The following is a 17,987-nucleotide window of genomic DNA, read 5'->3' as shown; positions in this document are numbered from 1 at the left end:
CTATTTCAAATGAAATCCCTTCTGCATGACCTCCACAAACCAAAGGAAAATATTTGTGAAATTCCCACGTAGAAGACAAGATACACTTGCCAAGGAGGCAGTGGCAAGAATTTTGACACTCCAAATGTAGAGTGTGTGTTTAGGAAGCAGTCACAGTTTCCATGAGAGAGTCCCATGAAATCAATTAGGAAGATCCATGCTCTAGCCCTACCATGCAAGGGATGTGACTTGAAAGAGTCACTTAGTCTTAGTAACCATCATCACTAACAACTAAGTCAATGAATAAAGGTCCTCAGGTGCCAAGCTACAAAATGTGGGATGAGCATGGATGAGGATGGGTGGGAGAAGTCTCCAACTCTAACACAATTAGGGAAGGATGTGCTGACCTCAAGTGGCTGGGGGGCTGGGATCCTGCCACAGAGGGGGATTCCAAACCTCACATCCCCTGACCCAGGCCAGAAGACCAGGTAGAGTCCAAGGACCCTGGGGTGGCCCAATGGCAATAAAGGTCAAAAGGAACTAGGGATCTGCCTGGTCCCTCAATCCCCTACTCTGAGCAGGGCTGCATGACGAGGCCAGAGGCCATCCACAGCAATCTGCCTTTACAGGAAAACAGGGACTGCAGGCTGCCTCTGGCTCACTGAATCAGGGTGGTGTTTTCATAAAGCAAGACCACTTCCTCACATTTGACCAGCAGCTCATGTGTTGACAGCACAATGACTGACTTGACTCAGGCCCTGATGAATGAAATAGAAAATTCATAGCAAACCCATTTTTAGCTCTTCCACATCATCAGGGGCTCTGATTCAATTCCGTCCAGAAAGGTGTCTGAAATGATTTCTAAACATGCTGGGGACTCACCTCTGTGTGGAACTTTTCAGGAAAAAGGGGATCAAATCTCATGAAGCAACTCTTCTCTCTTCTAGCCCATGGGCAATGCAAGGAACCTGCATGATACCAGAGGCTCACTTCTCTCTTCTCATGTCTTCTGGAAAGGATTCGTTAATGCTTCCTGCAAGGTGAAGCAGAAGCCTGCATCCCCAGCTGCACAGAAGTGTTTTAGGGCAGTGTCTCCCTTAAAACCCAAAAATAAAAAAAACAGGTCATTCAACAGGCACATGGATTCGAGTACATGTTCAATGATCCCTCCTCCCTGGAGCCTTCCACATGCCCATCTTCCACATTCACAGAGCAATGCTTGGCCATTCTCAAGACCAGGAGACCATGATGCTCATCACCAGGAAGTCAATAAGGAACATGAAGAGAGCAGCATGGATTGCAGAAGGTGGCACATCAAGGATCTTCAGCTCTGCTGCTAGAACACAAGAGCTTAACTTCAGTATTGACTTTTTGCCAACTACCAAGTACGATAGCAGTGTCAAGCCCAATATGCAGATATGCAAGTAGTAGGTGACACCCCGCATCCATTCACAAAAGTGGGCAACATCTGCATCAGAACAAGGAAGTATCTTACCCTTACTCATAAAAATCATCAGAAACAAAATAAAATGGATGCAAGACTTCTCATTTCACTATTAGGTAGCTGTTGGAATTCCCTATTAAATAATACCTCCTCCAAAATAAAAAGTATCTCAGACATGTGTCAACTATTCAATGGATGACATTTTAAAAACTATGGACTTTACTTAATATTTATGTATGCTATATCCCTGCCTAAGGCTCTATGAGAAAGGAGCACATAGAATTGGATCTTTGAAAATCTCACATTTGCTGATAAATATTACTGCTGATCTCAGGCATGGCGAAGTGAAAAGTGGGACTTTGGATATTCCAAGAATGCTATGTTGTGGGATTGGTGTCCCTGATTCATACATAGCATATGGTTTCCATGAAATCCAGTGAGGGAGCAGGAGTAACGAAGCTGATTGCACAGATGACCTCAGGGAATACTGACAGATAGGCCAAATGAAAAATATGCTCCAGCTAACCATTGGTATTTGGGCTTCTGATCCCAGTCCTGTTTTTAAAAAAGGTGCAGACAGGCAGTGTTCATTAAAAACTGTCTACCATGTAAAAGTGGGTAATTTAAATGGCATCTAGTTACACATCTGATAGAATGGTCTGGCAACATATGAATTTCATTCTAACAACAACAACAACAACAAAACATAGAAAATGAGACATAAAGATAAAACCTTGTCTTCACCAGGATGCCTAAAAATAGGTTTTATTTGGCTCATGCCAATAAATATCTTTCAATAGAATTTCTGATTTCTGAATGAATCCATTCAACTTCATACTGCACAGATCACAAGGTTTTCTTTACAGAATATTCTCTTCTTCTTCTTAAAGCCTCACATAGAAAATGTCTCACAGGACATAGGAGGGGAATGACCCAAAGGATGAGAGAATGGCTGGAACCGTTCTCAAATGTGCCCATGTAGCCTAAAGTTTGAAGGCATCTAATTGTACTCTAAAACAATTATGAACCTATTCGATCCATTATTAATAAATATCACCACTTTACCACTTGAACCAAATCACAGAAAATTGGAAACAGATGATCATTGGTTTTGATACCTTTACTTCTGTTTCATTACTCAGAGTCGATCAACTCTATACTTCAAGTGACACAGATTTATTACAGAATGCCTAAGATCCTAAGGATCTATTTTAGCTCAGCCCATGGTATTGCTTCATTATTTTATTATTTTGTAAGTAATAAAATATAACTTCATGTTGGATGATATATTCAAGCCATGAATATATCATCCAACATTGTTCTTCCCAAAATATTAGCCCAATTTCTGTGCGCGCTCACTTACTGTTCAGGAATTTTACTAATTGTTTGAAGGTTCTAGAGGACCTGTTAGACTCCTAATGGACAAACCATACAACATACTCCAGAGAACGGACGAGTGCCATAAGAAGAAAATAAGGTCAGCCTACAGCAATGGGCAGCTGCCTGCCCTCGGCTGGGAGGAGCCCTGGCCATGGCACCAGGGCTGCTGGGCAGCAGAAGCCTCCACAGCCCTGCAGGGAGCCTGGAGCACAGCTCTGCCTAACCATGCTCAGCCCTGGACAGATGCACATGAGTTCCCATCACAGGCTCGAGTGTGACAGTCCCAGGTGCATGCCTGTCATGCCAGCCACCAGGGAGGCTGAGGCAAGAGGAACGTTTGAGGTCAGCCTTGGCAACTTAGACCCCGAGGCAAAGGGGAAATACTTTTACAGGGGTCTCTGAGGGTGTAGCTCAGGTAGGTCACTTGCCTCACAGGCTCAAGGCCCTGGGTTCAATCCCCAGAACCCACGTACACACAAAAAGTGAACTTGGAATATTGTTTAAAATGATGGGTCAGGTACACACAAGGACTTCAATATGACCTCTCAGAGGAGCTCAATTTGAGATCAGACTGAACAAAAGACCACCTGGACCATTGACTCAGTGTCTGAAACCCTCTGTGAGCATGAGAAGCACTGCTGGCAAGACACCAGAGGGCCAAAGCACTTGTGCCCCCTGCAGGGGCGTCTCTTGTCTACCGCCAAAGACTGTTCCCCTCCTGGGGCAGCTGAGAGCAAGCTGGGCCTTGGAGCAAGGACTAGTGCTTTAGATATAGACTATGCAAGCAAGGGGCAATGTCTTTAATAAAACTAAAATTAAAAAGTCACATTGAAAAAATTTTAAAAAGAAGAAAATAAGGTCAAGTAGAGGAAGCCCATTTTCACAGGAAAAAATCCCCCAGTGAAAAGCATCAGAATAGATACCAAGAAAAATACCAACAAAAACAGTGTGCTCCCACTATGTATCTACTCAACCTGCAAAAGTTAGAAAGCTAGATAATACAATCCTGGCCACAGGTAGAGCTATGCAGAAGAGCCACCTGGCACTGCTTAGTCAAAGAAGTAAACATGCACACTTTGACCTAGAAATTCCACCTGTGTGTAAACCAGGTGGTGCTTAAGCAGTTTCACAAGGGGACATGCACAGGGAAATTTATCCTCAGGTTCTTATAGAGTTGTCTGTGCTTACAGGGAGTTGATGGTTGTCAAGATGCCCACAGCTGCGAAAGTCAAAAGCTAAAAAAATAATAGATGCCAACCTGGATATATTAATAATCCCGTATCTATGATCACCTTCATAAGGTAGCTTCCCAACTTCTGTGTGGAAGTGAGTTCCTCCTTGGCCCTTACACTGTTGTGGAGACCACTAGGAGTTCAGCTTTGTGCAGGATCATCTGACCTGGACTTTTGGCAAGACCTGTACAGCCCTCACACATGCTCAGATGCTACAGGACTTTTCAGACCAGTCCAGACAACAGTAGGCATCCATTCATTGTCTGCACTCTACAGATTCCTAGATGCACGACATTCATTACCATAAAATGCAGAATTTTCATCAAAAACTAATATATATATCATTCCAATCTGAATCAAGAAAATCGGAAATATCCCCAAATCCAAAGAGTGGATCCCCATTGTGATGCTACAAGTTGAAAATTCCACAGCTGACCTCATGGGATGGTTCACAGTCAAAAGACAGCTGCATGAAAAATATTACATGACCTTCCTGCTATGTGAAAAGTGGCATGTGAAGTACACATGCATGTCTTCCTCAGACATGGGTTCATTTGCAAGACACCTTGTGCAATTGAAAATACTCCAAAAGGGGAGAAATCAGAACCATGTCTCCAAAGTATTTCAGCAGAGACCAACTCCATCTGTCTATCTATCTCTCAGTGAGTGTGTGTGCTCTTGTGTGTGTTTGTGTGTCTTTGTTTGTGTTTGTACCATCACAGCTGATACTTCATTGCCCCCATTGGAAAACTGACTCAGATAATGCCATCTGCCAAACTCCTAAAAACCAAAGTTCTTGCTGATAGAATGAAACATTCCTTCCTGTTGGTTTGGATGTGTCCTTTAGGAATGACTGCTACATTTAGTATACTCAAATCATCACAGTAGATCAGGTAACAAAAACATATATATTTTAAAATAATAATAATATATTAATGGAAACAACAAATACAGGATAGAGTAACAACTGTGTTACTAAACAAGGTCAAGGACAATGGCAAACTATAGATTCAAACTTTGAAGAAAATAGTAATCAATGTAAATATTCCTGGGCTGCCTCAGCCCCGCCCAGGCACACAGCAACAGAATGGTTTTGCAAGCATCCTCAGGAGGGCAGGAGCCTTCTTTGCAGGACGAGAGGGAGGTTGAGGCTCGATCCACCCATCATTCTTTTAGGAGAGGCTCCTTTTCCTCAGCACAAAGTTGGATTTTTTGTGAGGATTCTTGGCATAAAATACGTTGGCCTCTGCTGGAATCCTCAGCTCTGGGGAGAGAGGGGTGTACAAAAAGAAGGTGGCACTCAGGAGGTGCTCCCTAGGACACGCCAACATCTGAGAGCCTGTGCCAGAAAAGGCCAGAGCCACACACCTGAGAGCTCTCCAATTCAGCACCAATACCAACAAAGACAGCCTCCACAGTCCTCCCTGAGGAAGAACTAGGCAGAGCACTTCAACAGACCTAATGTCTGTTCCTACCGAAGGCTTTGGACTCCAGAATATCTCAGGTCCTCTTGCATCTGCCAAAGCACACCACTAGGGTTTTCATCTGAAATCTCCCACAAAAGGCTCCTGTGCCGAAGATTCAGTCCCCACATGAGCCATCTTCATAGGTGGGTTTGGAGGGAAGCATTGGATGGTGAGTGCTCTGATGTCAACATGAAATTCTCATTCAAGATGAATACACTACTGGGGGGTGGGAGGGACTGGAAGAAAGGTTGAGCATGGTTGGAGTAAGACCTAAACAGGGTTGTGCCCTGGGCAACAGTACCTTGTTCCTGTTGGCTCCACTGAATCCTCATTCTCCAAGGAGAGGTCCTCCCTCTCCATCTTTCTCTCTCTCCCTCTCTGCCAGCCTCGTTCTCTCTCTCCCAGTCTATGCCTTTGTGGCAAGGGCTGAGGAGCTCTCCACTGCCATACACTAGAGCTTTATGGACAGCCTCAGTGCACAACCAAAGAGAAAGCTATGAAACCCAGAGAAAAAAGGCCTAGGATTCCTCCTCTGAGTTATTTTCCTCAAGTATGGCCACAGTGAGGACAGGCTGACCAGCACGGATACCACGTTAGAGCCATGCTTCTGCGTTGGTGGAGCCCGCCTCCATGTGAACCAGGCTTCTGAGAATGGAGGCCACATTCCAAATACTGCCCTACTGAGAACAATGGTTCCAAAGACCAGCAAAGGGACTGCTTCCCTCCAACATGGCGTATGGCCCAGTGGTGCCATGACCCCGAGTGGGGGAATACAACAGCCGCTTCTCCTTCCTCTGAACATGTGTTTCCTGTCGCCCTCCTCTAACCTAGAGCCTGTTCTCCATCCCTTCTGGGTTGGATGTGGAGATCTCTGCTATGAATTTCTTAGGCTACCAAGGCCCCAGACAGACTTCCTCTTCCATAGACTCTACTAACCTAACAGTAGGTTAAGATAGGAGACAAGTGATCCTAGAACTCATAGGGATGGTGGTCTTCAGGGTACATAGGCTGGGATAATGGCTGCTGTGGTGTTTGGCTCACAAAAACCAACCAACCAACCAACGAAAAAGCGCTGGCATTATTATCAGATGAGCTCTGTGGCTACGTGCTCAGGAAGCCCTCATCTGACTTTAGTTAGGGATCACAACCTGGCTATTGTGATCACTCCTTGCCTAGTGGACTCAGGTGCGTAAGACCATGGAATTTATGCAAAAACAGATGATTCAGGCTGTCTCCCAGGCTGTGTTTTCTTCCCAATTTCATCCTGTTACTGCTTGCTAGAATCCTGGCAATGCTCTGCCCAGGCAGTGGTTTTTTGGTCACACAGAAGGCTTTCAATAGTACTGCTTCAGTCCACAAAATGCCAGTTCCCTCTTTAGCCCATGCATTCCCATGTTCCTTTGAAACCACTCCTATCCCAGACCATGAAAACATACTGCTCCTGGAGAGAGGCTTTCCTCCTCACTCCTCAAAGATGTCAGCTTTGGATGCCTGTTCATGTCCAGGGGAGGGCACCTGGTGGGGAGCCGCAATATCCACCGGGGTATACCATTGGACCTCAAGACCTTCCACCAGCAGAAGTGCAGTTGGCTTTGTGCACGAACCCAACACACCTGTTGGAGTGTTCTTGGGGGTCAGAGACTAGTCTTTGTTGCTAAGAGTTGACCTGAGTCCACATCCTGACCCTTGCTCTCTGCTATCTGATTGTCTCACTTACTCTGACGGCGAGAGATGATTTGGCCCAGCTCATAATCCTCTGGATTCTCCTCAGTAAGGAAGTGTAGGTCGAGGGCGCTGCGGATGACGACAGGAGCCCTATCGTGGCAGGTCACCTGGAGCAGCATGGGAGACAGGCCTTCAGGAAATGGGCCTTGAAGTGACTACTCAAGGACAGTGGGCAGGGGCATTCTGGAGGCACCTCCACTCTAAATACAAGGGCAACATCCATGACCCTACTACCCGAGGCTGACCTCCTGCTCATCGTGTGGGCTCTTCCCACAGGCTACTAGCCCAATCCTTGTACATAGGACTTCCTGGGCCTGCCATTGCTCTTTGTGGAGCTGCACTCCTCTCGGAGTGAAAGGACCCCACTACCTGCATACAGATGCAATCTCATCCCACAAGTTGGGAGGAATGGGACAATAGCCTCCAAGATCCCAGGTCTGCCCGAGGATGCAGGCGGCATTGGGAATGGCCTAGGCACAAAACCTAGAGGCTTTGGTCTGGATTGCCAGGGCCAAAAACAGACCCAGGAACATGACCACACACAGGAGAGCTGAAAGATAGCCACGAGAGCTCCTGGCCTCCAGAGGCTCAGTGCTGGCTGGGATGTAGGAGGGCACCTCATCCGGCAAGGGTGGTCATTGGGTTACCTGGACATTTAGTGTGCTTGCTCCACATCCATATCGACTCTGCAGAGAGACTCTCTCAGCTCCTTGTTCAAGGAACATGGAGAACCTCACACTGCTGTCCTCCTCCATAGACGTCAGCATCCCATACAAGGGAACCTGCAACCTAGTTCCTGTCCTATTCTCATCTGTCACCCATACCTGTCCCTGCCCTTCTGGACTGCATGCTGCCACCTGACACACAGACTCCCTCAGACATGGCAGTGGACAAGCTGCTGCACTCGCTCATCTCAGCTCCAGCCCTTCAAACTGACCTCTCCCTTCTTGATTCCCATCTATCCTCCTGATCATCCAGAAGCTCCAAATTCAAGAGGGCATGAGTAGTCCATGGTATTGGACCAGTGTCTGCTCCCCACCCAGGTGAAAGCACCACGGGACACCCCTGCTCCCAGGCTTACCAGAACACTCTTGGCCATCTCTGGACTTTGTGTTTCTAAGTGGAAACGAATTAAGCAGGTGTCTCCCACCTGCTTGTGGGAAAGCGGCCTGGAGGACTTGCAGGTTGATTCTGAGAACTGTGGGGGATGGAACATCAGCAAACCCAGAAACAGAAAGCCACCCCAGACTGTCAGTTGACTCTATGGGCTTCCAGCAAATATGTCCAGGTGCTGAGGCTTCTTATTTCCTCAGGTCGGAGTGGAATGGCAGCACATGCACAGCTTGAATAAGGTAGGTGTTTACCTCCTTTCCCTTGACCTGGGGGCGTTTCCTCACCATGAAATATTGTATTCCCAGATTCATGGACAGACACATGAGTGAGTGGTCAGAGACCTTGATTTCTGCAGAGCGAAGTGGAGAGAATTGTTAGGTGGCACTCAAGGATTATACCACAAAACACCCACAACCCCTGAGAGTCTCCGCCAGGCCCATCACACTTTGGTATTTTGGGGCCAAGGCCCACTTTCTCTTGGCTGTCAGTTATCCTGAGCCCACTGTGGATCATGTCTCCCCACTGTCTGATTGTCCTACTTACTCTCATCCTCAGACATCATATACAGCAGCTCAAAGTTGTCCACATCCTCATGCTGCAACAAATTTTGGTCCAAGGCCCTGCGGATGAGGCTTGTCACCGTCTCCTGAAAGGTCACCTGGATCAGGGTGGGACAAATGTCATCAGAGAATGGCTTTTAGAAGAGCTACCCAGAAGACTGTGGTCAAACATTCAGGAGAAATCTCAGCTACATATACAAGGGCACAATCTTGTTATCCTGCTACCTGAGTGTGTCCTCCATATACCACCTGGGTTCTTGCAATGTGCTACTAGAACAATCCTGGTACAAATATCTGCCTGTACCTGCCATCTCCCCTCCCCCTGGGGAGCCACATTCCACTCATGTCAAAGGACCAAACTGCCTATGCACAGACACACTCTCATCTCACTGAGATGAGAGCAATGGGCCAGGGATCTGCGCACCAAGTGTGATCTGGGATGCAGGCTGCCTTTGTGGGTGGAAGAGGCAGATGCACTGAAAATTTGGGTCCTGACTGCCACGACACAAAACAGACTCAGATACAAGAGTGTGCACTTGAGTGCTTCATGATAGCTTTGAGAGGCCCTGGCCTCTGGAAGCTCGGTGCGGGTCTGGTTGTAATGATGTACTTGACTCAGCACTGGCAGTCACTGAACATGTCTCCTCTGCAGCTGGACACCTGCAGCATTAGCGTGTCTACTGCACATCCATAGAAATTCTGCCAAGAACCCCTTTAGCTCCGTATTTACATACATGCAAAGCCTAACATTCCGAAGCTTTGGCATGACCCCCCAGGTGATCCCGACCCCAAATTCCTACACCTAGTCATGCTAAGGAGGTTCTCTTCCCTGCCACCAGGAACACATCCCCTCCTACACATGTGACAAGTCACTGCCACCTCCTCTGCTCCAACTTCACTCATTGAGAATACCAAGTTCTAGGCACTGCAGCCTGCACCCTGGACATATCTCTGCCTTCATCTGTCCACAGCACTTCCGTCTGCACTTCTGGCCTGCAAAACCCACAATACACAGGCCCACTCACCACTGAAGCTGGGCATGCTGATGCTCTCCCTCCTCAGGTCAAGCCCTTAAGACGGACCTCTCTCTTCTTTATTTCCCACCATAGCCCTGGGGTTGGCTGTGTCTCCTGCCTTCCACTGTGTGGACACCCAGGAGGCAGCCCTGCTGTCGGGCTTACCGGGATGCGCTTTGTCTCCCTCAGGCTCTGTCCCTCTAGGAGGACGTGAACAACGCGGCTGTCTTCCACCTGCTCGCTGGAGTGAAGCAGTGAGGAGCTGCTACTCACAGCTGCTGGGGTCCTGGATGCCACTGCCACAGAAGGTTCCAAGAACTGTGGGGGATGACAACATCAGCAAAGCCCAGCAACTGCACCCCACCCAGCCTGGCAGTTGGCTCTGTGGGCATTCTACAACATCCATCCAGAACCTGAGGTTCTTGTCCCCTTGGAGGATGTGGAGTGGCACCAGGAGTAAAGACTGAAGAAGGTGGCTGTTTTGGGAACAAGAGATCCAGCACCTGCTGGGTGGGGATGAAATCCCAGGAGATTAACCCCATGTTGCTGCTGAAATGTAGGTTCCTCCCACAAATGACAGGCAGGAGCTCATTCCTAAGCTGGTCCTGCCTGTAAGGTTCAAGGCTCTGAACCCTGAAGGGCTCCTCCGTGTTCTGATCATTTTCACCCTGGGTTGGGACCAAGAATGGTGGGTTCAAAATGGAAATGGTGACAAACAGAAAAATGACTTGTGCCAATACACTAGAGTCAAAGCACAATGGGACAGTTCCCATCAGTACAAACACACACACACACACACACACACACACACACACACACACACACAGTCAGAATAGGAGTCCTGGGCCATTCATCAGGGATCAGACTAGAGGGCCTGCTGGGCTCACCTGCCCTGTGCTACTCACTGTTACTCTTGAGCTCCTCTGCGACAATCGCCAGAGGCTCTGGCGTCTAAGATGAAGCCTCACCCAGTGTATCCACAAAAGGGCTAGTTGGCCCCCCTGAGATTCCTGGGAGCCTGAGGCTCGGCATTGTCTGCAACCACAGGAGAACATCCTTCTCCCTCCAGTGGCTCCAACCAAGTGAGCTCGGATGGCTTGGTCAGTGAAGTGGGTGCCTGGATACCAGGGTTCCATGTTCTGTTTGATCCATTGTCAAGGCAATGATGTCATTTCCTGTGCCCATACCTGAGCCTCTTTTCACATAAGACCACTTTCAACAGCCCTATGGGCTGCCGATTTCTCCTCCATGCCTACCCATCTCAGGTGCGCAGGTGTTCACCAACAACTACCCAAACATCCCCACCAGCATCTGCCCTGCTTGGTGCCACTAGAGTTCCAGCTTGGAGCCTTCAAAAATGCATTCACAACCAGTCCTTCCCTCTCAGCAGCTTTTGGACCCTGGTCCCATCATTGTGCAACTCATGGTGTGCCCAGTCTTTTCTGGAAAGTAGGGTAGCATCTAATCTCTAGGGTTTATTGTGTCTATTGGCCCATAACACCCTCTGTTCTCTCTGAAACCAGAGATGGGACTCACAGGTGGCTAAAGCACAAATGTAGAGATGGGATAATCACAAGAAAGGGAGAGACAAAGAATGCACCCTAACTCAATCAGGCCTGTGTCCCACACAGGGACATGGCCAATGTCCGTCCCATCGTGGCTGCAGTTCCCTCTCTACACCATGGCAAGTTGGAGGGGACTGAGATGCAGAGGCTGCTCCCCTCTGCCATACAACTTCCCAAGGCTTCTCCTAAGATTTCAAAAGGGCCAAGTGTGTCTAGTGTTGGGGTCTCACAGAGACTCCGAGGTACCACAGCATCCTGCTGCCCAGAACCGGTTCACCCCTCACCTCAAGGGGGCTCAGCCTCTGGATTCATGGGAATTGAAGTGGGTACAGGTGATGGGATATCACCTCCAAGACTGAGTTATGCCAAGTCCATGACCCCTGTCTGCATCCCTGTCTCCAGCACCACTCCCCCCTCTCTCTTTCCTCCTCAGAGCAAACAAATCCATTTAGCAAGTGTGTCCTGTGATAAAGACATGACGGTCACCCATCCTCTCATTACAAAAACACTGAGGCTCAGCCAACATGGATCCTACAGGGAACACAGGCATAAACTCAGACTCCGATCCTCCCAGCCGAGCCTCAGTGGAGCCTGGACTCCCAGCCTCCTGAGTCAAGGAAACAGAGGTTCCTAGCCGAGCCACCTTGGATGCAGCCGCACACAAACTGAACTCATCAATGCCCCTTGCTCTCAGTTGTGAGTAAGAGGGGAAGTGGTGTTTCACAACCCTGGACATCAAGTGCAGTCTCCAGGCTTTGGGGTGTGCCCTGGCCTCTGTCTATCTGCCCAGGCTCTCCAACCCACACTGGCCTCTTACCCAACCTCCTCCTAGGGCCAAACTCAATCCTGCCTCTCAATTTCTGCTGCCTTCCCCAACACACTGCTCCCCAAAATGAGCAGGGCTGGCTCTCGGTTATCATGCTGGTGCCAGCAGCAATGCCACCCCACTGACATAATTCTGAGTCCCAACCTAGGCACTCCAGCTGTCTTTGCCACACCTGGCCTGTTTGGGCTCTGGCTCTTGCTCTTTTCTTTCATGTGCATGTGTTTTGAGGTTTTGAGTTTCTCCCACTGCAGAACTGCAGCTGTGGCAGGGTAGAGCTCATGAGGGTGACATTCTGAGCCACATCCAATCCCATCAGGACTGTTCACTGGGGTGACTGCTGGAACACAGTGATGAGTGAACACATGGGAGGTGGTTGGACCCACCTTGCCTCTGAGTGGCTTCCTTTCAGGACAGGAATGTAGGCATGGGAGCCCCTGGTGTGGGATGCTTTGCACAAGGCGTGACCATGGGCTCTCTTTCCTGGCAAAAATGGCTCCACTCAGCATGGAGAGCACTGTCATTCCTGGTGGCTAAAAACAGCCCTGGACCCCAGAAAGGAACCCACACTCAAGATTAACGTCTGAGTGTGCGTGTCCTCGAGGAAATGAGGTCTCCTGATCCCAGGTGCAAAGGGGTAAGTCCTCTAACTCCAGGGGCCATGAAGGGACATCTGAGTTTCCCTTGTCCTTCTTTCCCTCTCTAACTAACCACAGTTAGGACCCTGGCCTCATTCCCCAGTGAGGATCATTAGGCTCCATAAAGGACAGTCTCTAAGATGCTCAGTGGACCAACACCCTCTGCACAACCCATAACCCTATTCACCCAAGAGGCAAGAGGATTTCTATTCAGGAAAACCAGGAAAGGGAGAGCCTTTCTCAAGGACACAAGGACATTAGTGAGTGAGGGAGTGATTAATGGATGGAGAACTATTTCCAACCCCAACTTCCAGGAGCATATATGGCCCCCTGGAGAATTCTGCAGTGTGTTGGTGATTAAGGAGAACGTGTGAATTCAGGGGTCACTAGGTCCTCTCAGCCATAAGGAGGGAAACTGCCATAAAGGAACTAGGACAAGGGTGCGAGGAATGCTCACTGGTGGGAGATCGGAAGGAAGGAAAGTGTACTCATTAGAAAAGTGTCGCCTGAAAATTCTTAGCCAGCCAAAAGTCGTGCGAACTTGTGTGGGAAAAGAGTCTTTGCACAGTGATGAAGCTAAGAGCTCACATGATGGAACACAGCATCAACTGGGACCAAATCCAATATCTGATATTCTTGTAGGAAGAGGAGAGTCTGGACCCAGATACCAGGGAGACTGGGGGATACCGGATATGTGAGGTTGGAGCCAGGGCGGGATGCCCATATGGGAACCACAGATCGTGGGCAGCAATAGGAGAGTGGGCAAGGGCTGGGAGAGTTGGGGAGACAGTCCCCTTGAAACCTGGGAGGGGTTATGGCACTGGGACAGCCCAACACCTACTGTGTTGAGCCTCTGGAGCTCAACGGAAGACACTTCCTCTGTTGTCGGCCACCCAGTTAACAGAGTTTGGTTGCAGCAGCCTAGGACCCAGCTGAAGGTCTGAGCATGTTGGCCATGCAGGTTGGATCTGGACCACAGACACCCTCATCAGAGATTGTAGGGTCTCAGCCCTGAGGCAAGACAGGCACTAAGTCAGGCCAGGTGGGGAAACGGATAGGCACACACTCTGGGGGCTGGTGCCTGTGTTACTGGGAGCACTTCTGATCGCAATTCCCTGATCTGCTGCCAACACAGGCTACAGAGGAGCGTACAGAAACACAGACCACGGATCTGCCCCACTCAGTGGGCCCAGGCCAACACCACACCCAGCAGCCTCGTGCCATACCCAATGAGTCTCGAAGCGGCCCCCTCTTCCCATCCTGAGAGCTCTTCCCTTCCTCATGTGCCAATAGCTCCCTACTGTCACTGGCAATATCTACTCTGTGAGATGTCAACATCCGTGGGTACTGTTCTCTCATCCCAGGACAGTGTGGTCCCACACACCCTGGTGAAATGGGCCACCTGGAGGCTGGACCTGGAGGTTGTTGAGGCTGAATGGCAGCGGTGGTCCTCTGGCACTTAATATTATTTAAGTTAAAAAAAAAAAAAAACAAAAACAAAAAACGGGTCTTGGTGCTCAAAAATGTTTGATTTGCATATTCTCATCCCCTAACCCCAATATTTTCATTATTTCCTCACATATGAAATCTTACTAGCATAAAGGTAATTTCGTATTAAACAAAGTGGATTGAAATAACATTGGTAAAAATAATCAATCACCATACTTTCAATTTTTGTTCTGCTTTCCTATTAGAAACCACTTGGATACAAGAGAACAGAGGACAGACTCATGGAAATGCTTGAAATGACAAGAAGCTCCCACTCAAGCTCAGCATTCAGTCCTGGACAGGGTAAGACCAGGCCACTTTGACATCTGTGCCAAAGAGTCTACCAGACAGAATCCTCTGACTGATCCCTGACTGAGCCATAGGAACTGGCTAGAAAAGCCTTCACATCCTCAATACATTCTTCACGTCAGAATACTTGACAACCATTGATATCCATCTCTCGTTAACTTGCTCCCCAGCCAACCATTCTTCAACAAATTCAAAGGAGTAACTCATGCAAGCACACAGAAAGGGGTGTTCACTACACACATCCATGTGCGAAAAAGACAACTGGTATTTCTTGTTTGGGCTATTTCAAATGAAATCCCTTCTGCATGACCTCCACAAACCAAAGGAAAATATTTGTGAAATTCCCACGTAGAAGACAAGATACACTTGCCAAGGAGGCAGTGGCAAGAATTTTGACACTCCAAATGTAGAGTGTGTGTTTAGGAAGCAGTCACAGTTTCCATGAGAGAGTCCCATGAAATCAATTAGGAAGATCCATGCTCTAGCCCTACCATGCAAGTGATGTGACTTGAAAGAGTCACTTAGTCTTAGTAACCATCATCACTAACAACTAAGTCAATGACTAAAGGTCCTCAGGTGCCAAGCTACAAAATGTGGGATGAGCATGGATGAGGATGGGTGGGAGAAGTCTCCAACTCTAACACAATTAGGGAAGGATGTGCTGACCTCAAGTGGCTGGGGGGCTGGGATCCTGCCACAGAGGGGGATTCCAAACCTCACATCCCCTGACCCAGGCCAGAAGACCAGGTAGAGTCCAAGGACCCTGGGGTGGCCCAGTGGCAATAAAGGTCAAAAGGAACTAGGGATCTGCCTGGTCCCTCAATCCCCTACTCTGAGCAGGGCTGCATGACGAGGCCAGAGGCCATCCACAGCAATCTGCCTTTACAGGAAAACAGGGACTGCAGGCTGCCTCTGGCTCACTGAATCAGGGTGGTGTTTTCATAAAGCAAGACCACTTCCTCACATTTGACCAGCAGCTCATGTGTTGACAGCACAATGACTGACTTGACTCAGGCCCTGATGAATGAAATAGAAAATTCATAGCAAACCCATCTTTAGCTCTTCCACATCATCAGGGGCTCTGATTCAATTCCGTCCAGAAAGGTGTCTGAAATGATTTCTAAACATGCTGGGGACTCACCTCTGTGTGGAACTTTTCAGGAAAAAGGGGATCAAATCTCATGAAGCATCTCTTCTCTCTTCTAGCCCATGGGCAATGCAAGGAACCTGCATGATACCAGAGGCTCACTTCTCTCTTCTCATGTCTTCTGGAAAGGATTCGTTAATGCTTCCTGCAAGGTGAAGCAGAAGCCTGCATCCCCAGCTGCACAGAAGTGTTTTAGGGCAGTGTCTCCCTTAAAACCCAAAAATAAAAAAACTGGTCATTCAACAGGCACATGGATTCGAGTACATGTTCAATGATCCCTCCTCCCTGGAGCCTTCCACATGCCCATCTTCCATATTCACAGAGCAATGCTTGGCCATTCTCAAGACCAGGAGACCATGATGCTCATCACCATAAAGTCAATAAGGAACATGAAGAGAGCAGCATGGTTTGCAGAAGGTGGCACATCAAGGATCTTCAGCTCTGATGCTAGAACACAAGAGCTTAACTTCAGTATTGACTTTTTGCCAACTACCAAGTACGATAGCAGTGTCAAGCCCAATATGCAGATATGCAAGTAGTAGGTGACACCCCGCATCCATTCACAAAAGTGGGCAACATCTGCATCAGAACAAGGAAGTATCTTACCCTTACTCATAAAAATCATCAGAAACAAAATAAAATGGATGCAAGACTTCTCATTTCACTATTAGGTAGCTGTTGGAATTCCCTATTAAATAATACCTCCTCCAAAATAAAAAGTATCTCAGACATGTGTCAAATATTCAATGGATGACATTTTAAAAACTATGGACTTTACTTAATATTTATGTATGCTATATCCCTGCCTAAGGCTCTATGTGAAAGGAGCACATAGAATTGGATCTTTGAAAATCTCACATTTGCTGATAAATATTACTGCTGATCTCAGGCATGGCGAAGTGAAAAGTGGGACTTTGGATATTCCAAGAATGCTATGTTGTGGGATTGGTGTCCCTGATCCATACATAGCATATGGTTTCTATGAAATCCAGTGAGGGAGCAGGAGTAACGAAGCTGATTGCACAGATGACCTCAGGGAATACTGACAGATAGGCCAAATGAAAAATATGCTCCAGCTAACCATTGGTATTTGGGCTTCTGATCCCAGTCCTGTTTTTAAAAAAAGGTGCAGACAGGCAGTGTTCATTAAAAACTGTCTACCATGTAAAAGTGGGTAATTTAAATGGCATCTAGTTACACATCTGATAGAATGGTCTGGCAACATATGAATTTCATTCTAACAACAACAACAACAACAAAACATAGAAAATGAGACATAAAGATAAAACCTTGTCTTCACCAGGATGCCTAAAAATAGGTTTTATTTGGCTCATGCCAATAAATATCTTTCAATAGAATTTCTGATTTCTGAATGAATCCATTCAACTTCATACTGCACAGATCACAAGGTTTTCTTTACAGAATATTCTCTTCTTCTTCTTAAAGCCTCACATAGAAAATGTCTCACAGGACATAGGAGGGGAATGACCCAAAGGATGAGAGAATGGCTGGAACCGTTCTCAAATGTGCCCATGTAGCCTAAAGTTTGAAGGCATCTAATTGTACTCTAAAACAATTATGAACCTATTCGATCCATTATTAATAAATATCACCACTTTACCACTTGAACCAAATCACAGAAAATTGGAAACAGATGATCATTGGCTTTGATACCTTTACTTCTGTTTCATTACTCAGAGTCGATCAACTCTATACTTCAAGTGACACAGATTTATTACAGAATGCCTAAGATCCTAAGGATCTATTTTAGCTCAGCCCATGGTATTGCTACATTATTTTATTATTTTGTAAGTAATAAAAAATAACTTCATGTTGGATGATATATTCAAGCCATGAATATATCATCCAACATTGTTCTTCCCAAAATATTAGCCCAATTTCTGCGCGCGCTCACTTACTGTTCAGGAATTTTACTAATTGTTTGAAGGTTCTAGAGGACCTGTTAGACTCCTAATGGACAAACCATACAACATACTCCAGAGAACGGACGAGTGCCATAAGAAGAAAATAAGGTCAGCCTACAGCAATGGGCAGCTGCCTGCCCTCGGCTGGGAGGAGCCCTGGCCATGGCACCAGGGCTG

Source organism: Urocitellus parryii, chromosome Y (assembly GCF_045843805.1).
Source record: "Urocitellus parryii isolate mUroPar1 chromosome Y, mUroPar1.hap1, whole genome shotgun sequence".
In the NCBI taxonomy this organism is placed as follows: domain Eukaryota; kingdom Metazoa; phylum Chordata; class Mammalia; order Rodentia; family Sciuridae; genus Urocitellus; species Urocitellus parryii.
Note: the sequence above shows the minus strand (reverse complement) of the source record.